Raw genomic sequence first — 11309 nt, 5'->3', positions numbered from 1 at the left:
TACAGATTACGGTCCACGCCGGTATGGAAATGATAGAAATCACGTGAATGATTGGTCAGGTCCGCGTTATGAAAGGCGGCACACAAATGAAAATTACAGTAGTTACGGTAATAGAAATGACAGACCAAGGAGGAATAGCGACGGCCTGTCGCAAGAAAATGTTGCACGCAGCGGTCCGGAAATAAATTGGCGACAGAATAACCACTCAGTACATTTCGTAGAGGTAACGGACAGTACTGAAGCAACGCCGTTGTCTCCCCCGGTAAACAACAATCGGTCGCAATGAGCCCCCACCGGCCGACCGATTTGACAACAGGGGGCACAAACAAGCACACATTACATCTTGAACAATTATTTTTAAGATATGATCAGGATGCTACCGTAGATGATGATCTATGTGAAGAAGAGATGAAAGCACCGGACAAGGTAAGTGACCTCGTGCAGGCTGTAATAACAAAAAGATAGGAAACGTTACAGAATTTAACATTGGACAGGAAGTACTATTACGTACCCACCCAAAATCCTCTAAAATTAAGGCATTAAACAAAAAGTGGCAGTTGTTGTATGATGGCCCTTTCATTATAATAGACAAACCTCACCCAGGATGTTATCTGTTAGGTAACACACGAACTGGCAAGGTGAAAGGGTTATACCCCCACAAGGACATCAAGGAATTTTTTCATTAAAGGTCATATGTTATTTTAGCAAAATTGAAATTGTACAACCTTGGATCACATAGTAAAATTGCTGTCATTAACCTAAGAAACTTGCGAACAACTGGGGGCATATGCCAGCTTAAAAACGCATATTTAACCAAACCTAATGAAACATGTGTTACTGTGAGTCTTAACACTATAAAATAAACCATACGGTACTTTTGTAGTCTAACTCAGTTATTTAAGAGAGAGGAACAATGCCAAATTAACGCGAAGGCCAGAGTTTGTTCGCTTGAGACGAGCAACAAACCACACGTCGAAGTTGCAATCCAACGCTCAGCTAATGAGCACGTGATAGCTGCATGTCAAGACGAGGTCATTGGCCGCGCTGTAGGCAGCAAGCCGGGCAGAAATCTTCCCCCCTTCCCTGTCCGATCAGCTGAGAGTATACAAAGTGCGAAGGCGCATGCGCAGTCGAGTCCAGACGACACGTGGCTCATATTACACGATGGCGGCTATCACGAATAATGCTCACCAACAATGCAGAGTTTTCCCCGCGCCTACAGTCCAGTCGTGGTACATAAGCGCGCATGCGCGGAACGTTTAAAAGTTTTGAGACCATGCTTACTATGAGACACAGAGACGAAATCCATTCAAAAACAAGAAAGGAAAGGGTACACAAGTCTTGTAAATAGTAACTTAGAAAATTTTATTATAAGCTGGTATTACGTAATAAAAGTGAACATACAAGTACATACTGGTCATGGACGGTACTGTAATATTATATTATACTGAGTAAAAATCTTAGCTTGTACGGAAGGAGAAAGAAAATAGAACAAAAAAAATTGCAGATATATAACCGGAAGAAAGGCTATGTACACGAGAACACACAATTACATATAGGGAAAAAGCAGCAAAGAGGAAATCAAAGAGATAACGCACACATTTACGTTACACAGTAGCTAGCGATTTTCAGAATGAACAACAAGGTAAACGCGGGAATTTTTGTAACTAAGGAAAAGAATGACACAAGCTTTAAAATAGGAAAATAATAAACAGATCTATGCAGCGTGAGTAATGAACTGAATCGCTCTCAAAACAAATACCTAGGATTTATAGAGAGAGAAACACATTAACGTTAGGAAACACCTAAAGCACTCAGCAAACAACTTTGTAGAATATATAAGCTATACACGAGGTTACATGTACGAAAGCTAAAGTGTAAAGGAGGAAAATATGGAATGATTGCGCATTAATGGACCGTAAGGCAGTTATGTATGTGAGAAGAAATATTTAGTTGTAAGTATTATTAGGATGAGGGGACGATGCTCAGCACACCCTGAATTATTTTGGAATATTGAGGGAATGGTGCAGGGTACCGAAAAAGGGCCCCACCAGCAAAGTGTATATTATAGTGGTAGATATTTTTTGTGTGTATAAACGTATGTATGAATGCGTGAAAGGCGAAAGAAGCTCTGTACATGTACGGAACTTAAACAACGTAGAAGTGTATAAGGAAAATTAAACTCTAAGACAACCTCGTATAAACAGGTATACCTAACGTCAAGAAACAATTAAAACCGTAAGACTCTACGAGTTTACGAGAAAATACGAAAAACCTGATACCCAGTGCAACATTAGCGATTCTTCACTCAGGTATGCAGAAGGAAGGTATGAATTACTTTACACACTTGAAATATGAAATGATAAATCATGTCAAAATTATATCTTTCATACATATAAATATTAACAGTTACAAAGAATGAAAATGATATCGCCGCTATACGAGAAACAGGTAAGTAGCGTGATCGACGACCTGTAAGCAAAGGAATCGTCTATAAAATCAATTATGAACAGAAAACGTCATACAGAATATCATGCCGCACTGAAGCTATGAAAGTCTGATTATTCGTGTACATAGATTTTCATGACAACCGATGCATTAAAATGTCTGTATTTTTTCTCCCATGATAACATAACATAAGCGCACTTTAATTGAAGATGATACACGCACACAAGGGCGGGCCGCTATTATGAAACACTGTACATATTAATAGTAGCTACACCCTGAACTTCAAGATTTTATGTTTATATGTCTATGTTAATGTAGGAAATTTTATTAGAGGTAATGATTTACAAGCACACCAGAACGTGCTTAAGCACAAAACACTGTATATATTAGGTTATGCTGCATATAAATGATTATTTCGTGCATTTTCAGATTTTATAGGTAAAAACCGTAGCATACACGTAGTCGTTGCCATTACCCTAAGTAGAAGGTAGAAAATTCCCTTCCCGAGCTGTAGTGGGGCGGCTACAGGTGTATTCTCTGCATGCTGATGCATGTCGTTGCGTATGAAGAATACGTAACGAAGGTAAACCTTAACATATACTCGAGTTCAAGAAGGAAAACAAAGGACTTGTTCCTTCTAACTGATTAATGGAAAAATGTGTGTGTGTCAGTGAAATCCAAGACGAAGAAGCCACTACGAGTGGTCAAAAATTTTTCAATTTTCGTCGATAGTTTTTTCCTGTAATTAATGTAACCAATGTATTGTATGTGTTATATGTTATTCCGTTGTATGTGATGTATTTTGTATTTCATGCCAAGTCCTGTGACTTGCAATTTTGTGAATACTTATGTACATTGACCAGAAGTATTGAGGGAAATGAATCTCGGTACAATAGGTAAAAGGGGTTAATGCGAAGAAAAAAGTGAAGTGAAAAGAAAGTTTCGATCGCAATACTCGCGGTTAAAGTGGTGTGTGTAGAAATTAAAATTGTGCAAAGTAGTGCTACATTGCAAGTGTCAGCGAGCCTAAGCAAGTGACATCGAAAATTGAAGTTTGTATCGTCAAACGACCCATGGCGTCACAATAAGAAAAGACAATGCCAAACAAGTTTGACATGGTACGCTTCTTACCAGGAGCTGCATCGACGGGATCGTCCTCCGCCTCGCACATAGTGTGGTGTGTTCTTCGGGGCACATATTCCAATGTACCTCGTCGTATCCAGTCTAAGTATTGGAAGGAACTACAAAAAGCACACGCATACTGAGGTTCGGAAGTCTCGACGGTACCCGCACGTCGGTGTATATTCAGTGCACTGGCGCGCGCATTCAACCAACGTCGCCCGCTAACGGACGACCAAACAATCAGGCGCGCGTATTACACGCCCATATTCAACACTGCGGATAGCGAACAAAGCTCGTCGCCCCAGAATAAATACAGAAAGCAAGACAAGGACTTAATTTTCACCTCTGATGAGGAAGGAAACATTTGTATGTAACGTTGTATTCATTGTATATTTTATTGTACAAACTTTACTACATGTCATTTTCTCAGTATTAACCAGAACTTTGTATATTAGGATTAAGGTTTGTAAATATTAGCATAAGTATACCAAAAAACTGACACACACTCAGAAATACCAAAGAATTCAAAGTGCCATGAAAATGAGACAGTAAAAATGACATTTGTAAATAAACGACCCCCAAACCTATCAATTGCAAGGTCGACTACTGTATCCTGTCAATCAAATAAAATTTTCTAGTGACAGTATACAGTAGGGGGCAGTTGTAATGACACATTCCTATGCAGAGACATACAATATCTTAAAAGCTGCGCCAAAGATAAATTGAGAGGCATGTTATATTCTAATCTTTGTAAAGTTCACATTGGATTCTCTTTTGTTTCATACTCCAAGGAGCTAAGGGACACTTTCGATTGTTGCCTTGTGGAGGATGGACGTGATTTTTGGACTGTGCGGAAAGGCAGCCATGTAGTTAGTAATTATGGTTTGTGCGACGAGCACAGCAAGTCTTATTGTGTTGTGAATAAAAAATAGTTAAAAGTATCGAAGTGTTACGAAAATTATTTATAGCGACGTAGCATTGTATTCCTTGGTTTCCACCGTCTTCGTGAAGTGAACCGATGCCGACTCATGATGGTACACACGGTCAACAAAGAGAAGAACATCGATGGCGACTAATGAATTAATATTGTGGCAGAAGGACTAATTCTACGTCTAAGGTGAGAACTCTGATTAAATCAACAATGACGTGGAATTTAAAATGTAAAATGTTTTTTACTTATTTCGCCACACCACCCAAGGGGGCCGGGACTTGGGGGGGGGGGGGGGCACGTGTAGTATCATTTGATGTCCCCCTTTGATCTTAAGAACTTTTCTTACCCACTATTTTTACCCGATGTATAGTTTTCGAGACAATCTCATCCGAAACTTCAGATGGACCACCCTGTATGTACAGACGCTTCAGCGGGTCTCGCATTATTTCGCTATTCGTCTGCGCCACATCATCGCCAATAAGGGCAGGCACATCGAACATGTCATAACCTAAATCCGTGTGTCTCTAGTAGCATTTACATGTTGAATGAAATGTGTTCATGTCGCAGTTTGAAACTAATTTACGTTTCTTTTCTTACAGTTCAATAACCATCACTCTGTAAATGCAAATGCTAGCTAATCCTGCAAGTGGCGCTATTATGTTTGTCCACGAACGGCACTTGTGAAATGCCTTGAATAAGCTTCATGTGTCAGTTGTGATCACAACAGTGGTCTGTGTTGTTGGGAGTGTATTATGTCGGTATTTAGTAATTTCGAACGTCGGTGAATTGTTGATGCTCTATGGAAGTTGCTCCCCTAACCAAAGTACCTGAAATGTTTGGTGCTTCCAGAGGGACCGTATCGAAGACTTATACCACACACAGGGAAAGAGGTAAAACATCATCCACTTACCTGCGACGTGGATGAAAGTGTGTGTGAGTGATGTGACTGACGATCATCGAAGACCTTTAAAACGAAAAATTAACCTTTACGAACAGGGAATTTCGGGACGAGCTGGAATTCCAAAATCATTCATCAGTGCTGCAAATGCCCCTAACTGGAAAATGTGGATCCGAAACCATTAAATCTTGTTCATGGAGAAATCTAAGAATGTCACCCGATGTCTAGGTGTAACGTCTTTGCGAAGTAATCTGAATGTCTCCGGTCCCGGCTTAAATTTTGGTTAATAATCAGCATTGGTGTCCGAAGATTTCCGGCATAAGAAGTCACCCTCATTCTGCCAACGGCCTTCTCAAAGAGGGTGGAGGAGCGGACTGAGCTTCAGGACACACTCTTGCCGTTGGGATGGGAAACTGCCCCTAAATGCGGATCAACGGCATGAGAATTCAGAAGGCAACAGAAACCACTGTATTGAAGACGCATAACGTGTATCCACAGGACCTGGGGCCCGTAATTGAAAACTTATCATGATCTCTCTATTGGAAAAAAGATTCCGCAATAGTCACTCACTCGGATCTCAGGGAGGGGACTGCCAACGGGGAGGCGATCATGAGAAAAAGATAATTTGTTCAAATGGCTCTGAGCACTATGGGACTTAACATCTGAGGTCATCAGTCCCCTAGAACTTAGAACTACTTAAACCTAACTAACCTAAGGACATCACATCCATGCCCAAGGCAGGATTCGAACCTGCGACCGTAGCGATCGCGCGGCTCCAGACTGTAGCGCCTAGAACCGCTCTGCCACACCGGCCGGCAGAAAAAGATACAACAACCAACAAAGTCACAAGCTTTAGCTCGGTAGGGAAGCTTGAAAATTTGTAAAGGGAAATGCAAAGACCCAAACTACTTCTAATAGGGTTCTGTGAAGTGAAATGGAAAGGGAACTAGGCTTTCTGGTCAGTTGAGTATAGGATGATATCAACAGCAGCAGAAAATGGTGTAACGGAAGTAGTATTCGTTATCAATAAGAAGGCAGAGAAGAGAGAGTGTTACTCTGCACAGTTCAGTGATAGGGTTGCTCTCAGAACAATCGACAGCAAACCAACCACGATAGTCCGGGCATACATGCCGACGTCGCAGGCCGAAGATGAAGTGAGAGAAAATTTATGAGGATATTAGACGGTAATTCAGTGCATAAAGGGAGATGAAAATCTAATAGTCATCGGGGAGTGGAATGCAGTTGTAGGAGAATACAGGTTTGGGACAAAGAATGAAGGATGAGAAAGAATGAGTTCTGTAATAAGTTTTAGCTAGTAATGGCGACTACTCTATTCAAGTATCACAGGAGGAGGTGGTATACTTGGAAAAGGCAGGGAGGTATGGGAAAGTTGAAACGTCCCCTTAGAAAAATTTATGAATGATATTCAATGTACTTACCTCATCATAAACAAAAGTGAAATGCTATGCGTATAGATATCGTAGTTATGTACATTACCGTGATCAAGAAAGTACTATACTGTAACGTATTGTTGGGCTACCAGAAAGGCTGTCTCATTGTAGCTATACCACAAAAGTTACTACTAAAACATGTAGTACTTTCCAGAAGAATTCAGAAAAACGATGCAGATATAAAACAGATACATCACAAAAGCAACAATGTAAATTGTCACACATCAGTAGCGTCATGATATAATAGTAATGCTGTCAAAGAAACCAAGTACTAAGTAATCTTTAATCTCACAGAAAGTACTTCAAATAAAGAATGTGTTTTCAATAGCGAAATCAATTATGTCTTTGTGTCGAAGTTTACGTGTATTCGGAAAAGGTACAATCTCTCTGATTCTGTTCGGTGGTTCTTCATTCTTCAGTACAAGAATAGATGGTAAAGCAGTGGAGTCACGAGGCATTTCATTCAGCACGTTTTGAAATAAGTGTAAATATCTGTCCCAATACTGATGCTTTCTGTGACTGCAAGGCTTATTGATTTCTTTCATAATCCGTTCAGACGGGTTACGGTGTGGTGAGTGCAATGAAATAAAAATAGGTTTGATTTTATGATTCCGAAGCATGCGTGACCAAACAGCAGACCTGAATTGTGGTCCGTTATCTGAAATGACACTACTAACGTGTCCAACTTCACGTAAGAAATTTTTAACAAAGGCATTGGATACATACCGTCCAGTGGCTTTACGTAACGGAGTGAAAGAAACAAATTTTGAAGTAAGTTCAACAGCGACTAGAACGTACGAAAATCCATTCGATGTTCTGACAAGGAGTCCCAAGAGATCAACATCAGCAAATTCTTTTAATTTAGAAGGAATGATAGGAAACAACGAGCACGATGTGAGATGGTAGATGGTTTACTTTTTGACAAAGTTTACAAATACACAAGACTCTTCGAATTCTCTTTTCCATATTGTTAAAATAACAAGTCGTCCGAAGAATATGATAACATTTTCTTGGACCAAAATGTGCGTAGCTGAAATGAATGTACCAAATGAGCTTATTAACAAAATCGTCAGGAATGTTAAGTACCCATAGCTTATCAACAGTGCAGCGTTTGAACAGTATGTTGTTTCTAACCAGATAATAATGCCGAATCTGTGTGTGCGTCTTTTCATGGCATTTACTTTTGATGTCTTTCCAAATCGGATCTTTATCTTGTTCATGAGCAATGACCTTTAAAGATGTGGCAATGTTTTCGAAGGCGACTTTCTGAATGTAAAGAATACTGAAATGTTTCTCGAGGTTGCCTTCTGTGTTACTTTTCTCAAGCCCAGCCGGTGCGCGTGACAGTGCGTCCGCAACAATGTTCTCCTTGCCGGAATGTAGATTATTGTGAAGTGGAATTCTTGCAGAAACAATGCCCAACGTTTTAACCTGTCATGATTTAATTTTGAAGACATAAGAAATTGTAATGCATGATGTTCACTGTATACTTTTACGTGCTAATTTTGAAGACATAAGAAATTGTAATGCATGATGTTCACTGTATACTTTTACGTGCTTACCAGAAAGAAAGAAACGGAATTTGTTAAATGCCCAAACCATAGCTTCTAATTCAGTAACGGAATAATTTTTTTCAGATTTTGTTAGCACTCGGCTAGCAAAAGCAATGGTTTTCTGAACAGTAGTGTCATTTTCTATGGCTTCTTGAAATAAATGGACACCAAGACCAACTTTAGAAGAATCCGTGCTAAGGCAGAATTCTTGTGACAGATCTGGATGAGCTAGTATTGGCGCGTTAAGTAGCGCTTCTTTCAAAGAATTGAATTCCAGCTGTGCCTGTTCGTCCCAGTTCCAAATAGTATTTTTTTCCAGTGAGAGAACAAAGTTTTGGTGTCACTAGAATTTGCATATTCAGAAAACGACGGTAAAAATTTACGAGACCTAGAAATCTGCGGACTTGTTTTTTGTGGATGGAACTGGAATGGCTCTGATTGCTTCTAACTTTTCAGGATCCGGCTGAATGCCTTCAGAAGAAATAATATGTCCCAAAAACTTCACCTTTGTCCTACCGAATTCAGAATTTTCCCAGTTAACTGTAATTCCAGATTCTGCAAAAATACGTAACACGCTGTTGAGGATGCGATTATGTTGTTCCCACGAGGCTTCTGCTATCAGAATATCGTCCACATATAAGGTGATGTGAAGTTTTAAGAACTCAAGTAATATGGAATTTAGCCCGCGAATGAATGCTGCCGAAGAAATGTTCAAACCAAAAGGAAGTTTACGGAACTGATAACAAAAGCCGAAACAAAGAAAAAGCTGTGTATTTTCTACTTTCTGGATGAAGTTCGATCTGATAAAAGCTGGATCTGAGATCAATAGAAGACAACACTTTTACACCATTAAAATTTTGAAGAAGTTCTTCCAACGTTTGCAGCCTGTCTGTTACAGGAATGATGATAGTATTGATTTGTCTCTAATCTAAGACAAGCCTGATCGATCAATTTTTTCTCAACAACATGTAATGGATTGTTGTATGAGCTTACTGCAAGCTCAATAATGCCCTCGTCAAGCATAGATTGTATTTCTGTTCTAACACGGTCCCTATAATGTGCCGGAATTACGTATGGTCTAACACAAAATTTAGGATACTCACGAACACGAAATTGGTATTGAAATCCCTTGATTGTTCCTGTTTTGTGAGTAAAAACTGTGGAATGTGCTTGTAAAATCTCAAAAAGGTCCTGCCTATCAGTGCCATTACAATTCTCAATTGTTTGAATTTTATTCTGAATTAACTCATTAGTATCAAATTCGCTGTCGATACCATCCCTGTCAGTACTTGCAGAGTGATTGTTAGTATCAAGTTCCGTCGAAAATTCCGAAATGTTGTCTAACTGGAGGTAAAGTCGATTAATTTCCTCGTCATGGTTTGAGAGCCAATCTTCAAATTTCAAAGCTATTGACTTACCTTCTTTCTCTAAACTTATTTCAGCATCGTGAAAGTTTAAGATTGCTTTGTATTCATTCAAAAAGTCTACTCCCAATATAATTACCGTCGACAATAATGGAACAATAAGAAAGTTCATAGAGAAGCTGTGGCTTTGACAAAAGAATTCTAAGTTGGTTTGTTGGCGTACGTCTACACTTTTTCCAACGACTGCACCTTGTAATTTAATCTTACGTAACGGAGGTGTGGGGCAATCGTTCGATTTGTTGCAGTTGCTAAAGGCTGTTTCACTAATTATAGAAATGGGACTGCCAGAGTCAAGTACTGCCGTAAATTTTACATTTACTGTAATGTGAATTACAGGATATGCAATGTTGTTCTGTTTTACGTCGTGTTCCTGGAGTAGGATGTCCCAAATGTCTTTCATTTTTACGTAATTACTAGCCACGGCAGCTACGTCGCCAGCTTCATAAGTACGTTTTGTGGCTGCCAGCGGTGTGTTATTGCCTATTGTCTCTTTGTTGGCGCGCGTCGTTATTGGGATTTGGAAATCTAAATTCTACAAATTCATCTTGTCGAGAGAGCCCTGCTCCGTTTGAATCCCGCCAGTTCTGATGAAATTCAGGTCTGTAGTTTTGTCGATAGTTAACACAGTTTCTTTTTTGTCGGTCATGTGGTGGAGAATTTCTCCTGGAATCTTAACTGCACGGTGGACCGTTGCGTCTGAAGTTATTGTCTCGCTTGATAATAATTATTTTGGTTCCAATATTGTCTGTCTGTCTTTGTGATAATCTTACCGCGGAGAGGTGATCTTTCCCTGTAATTATTACTAGCCTGCCAACGGTTGCCATACGGGTGGTGTCTGTTATGGTCACGATTTGCGTTTTAAGAATAGCCTTGTGTCCAGTTATTTCTGTCATCGCGGAATTGTGGTGGATGTGACTTAATTGTTGTGCTCCTGTTTTCGAGTTCCGCGATTGTCAGTGTCAATTTCCAATTCTTGTAAGAGTCCCTGAAAAGCTTAAATGTCGTCTTTGCAACGTCCCGCCAAAATAATATGTCGTAAATGTTCAGGCAATTTGATTAAGCAAAAGCGGATGAGTTCTGAGGGGCTGTATGAGTTTGAAAGATACTGATTCTTATGTAACATGTCTTCGAAATATTTGACAAGACTGGAAAATTCAGATTGTTCGAAATGTTTCATCATTATGATGCTATGTTTTACTCGGTCTTGTGTAGCTTGAGACCAGTATGTTGAGAGGAAGGCATGATAAAATTCTCCTTCACTGTGACAATCGTGAATGACCGATCGCATTCTCACAGCTGGTTCATTCTCTTAGTAGCCACACATAAATTCTAACCTGTGCTCCAATGACCAGTTGGGAGGAAAACAATGAGAGAATTGATGGAGCCATGTTTGTGGATGAATGTCGTTGCCAGAATTCTTAAATGTTTTGAATTTACGTGTAGTAATGAATAGCTTATAGTCAAAATCATCATGTCGGCGAG

This window comes from Schistocerca nitens, chromosome 2 (assembly GCF_023898315.1).
Source record: "Schistocerca nitens isolate TAMUIC-IGC-003100 chromosome 2, iqSchNite1.1, whole genome shotgun sequence".
Lineage (NCBI taxonomy): Eukaryota > Metazoa > Arthropoda > Insecta > Orthoptera > Acrididae > Schistocerca > Schistocerca nitens.
This window is presented reverse-complemented; position numbering follows the sequence as displayed.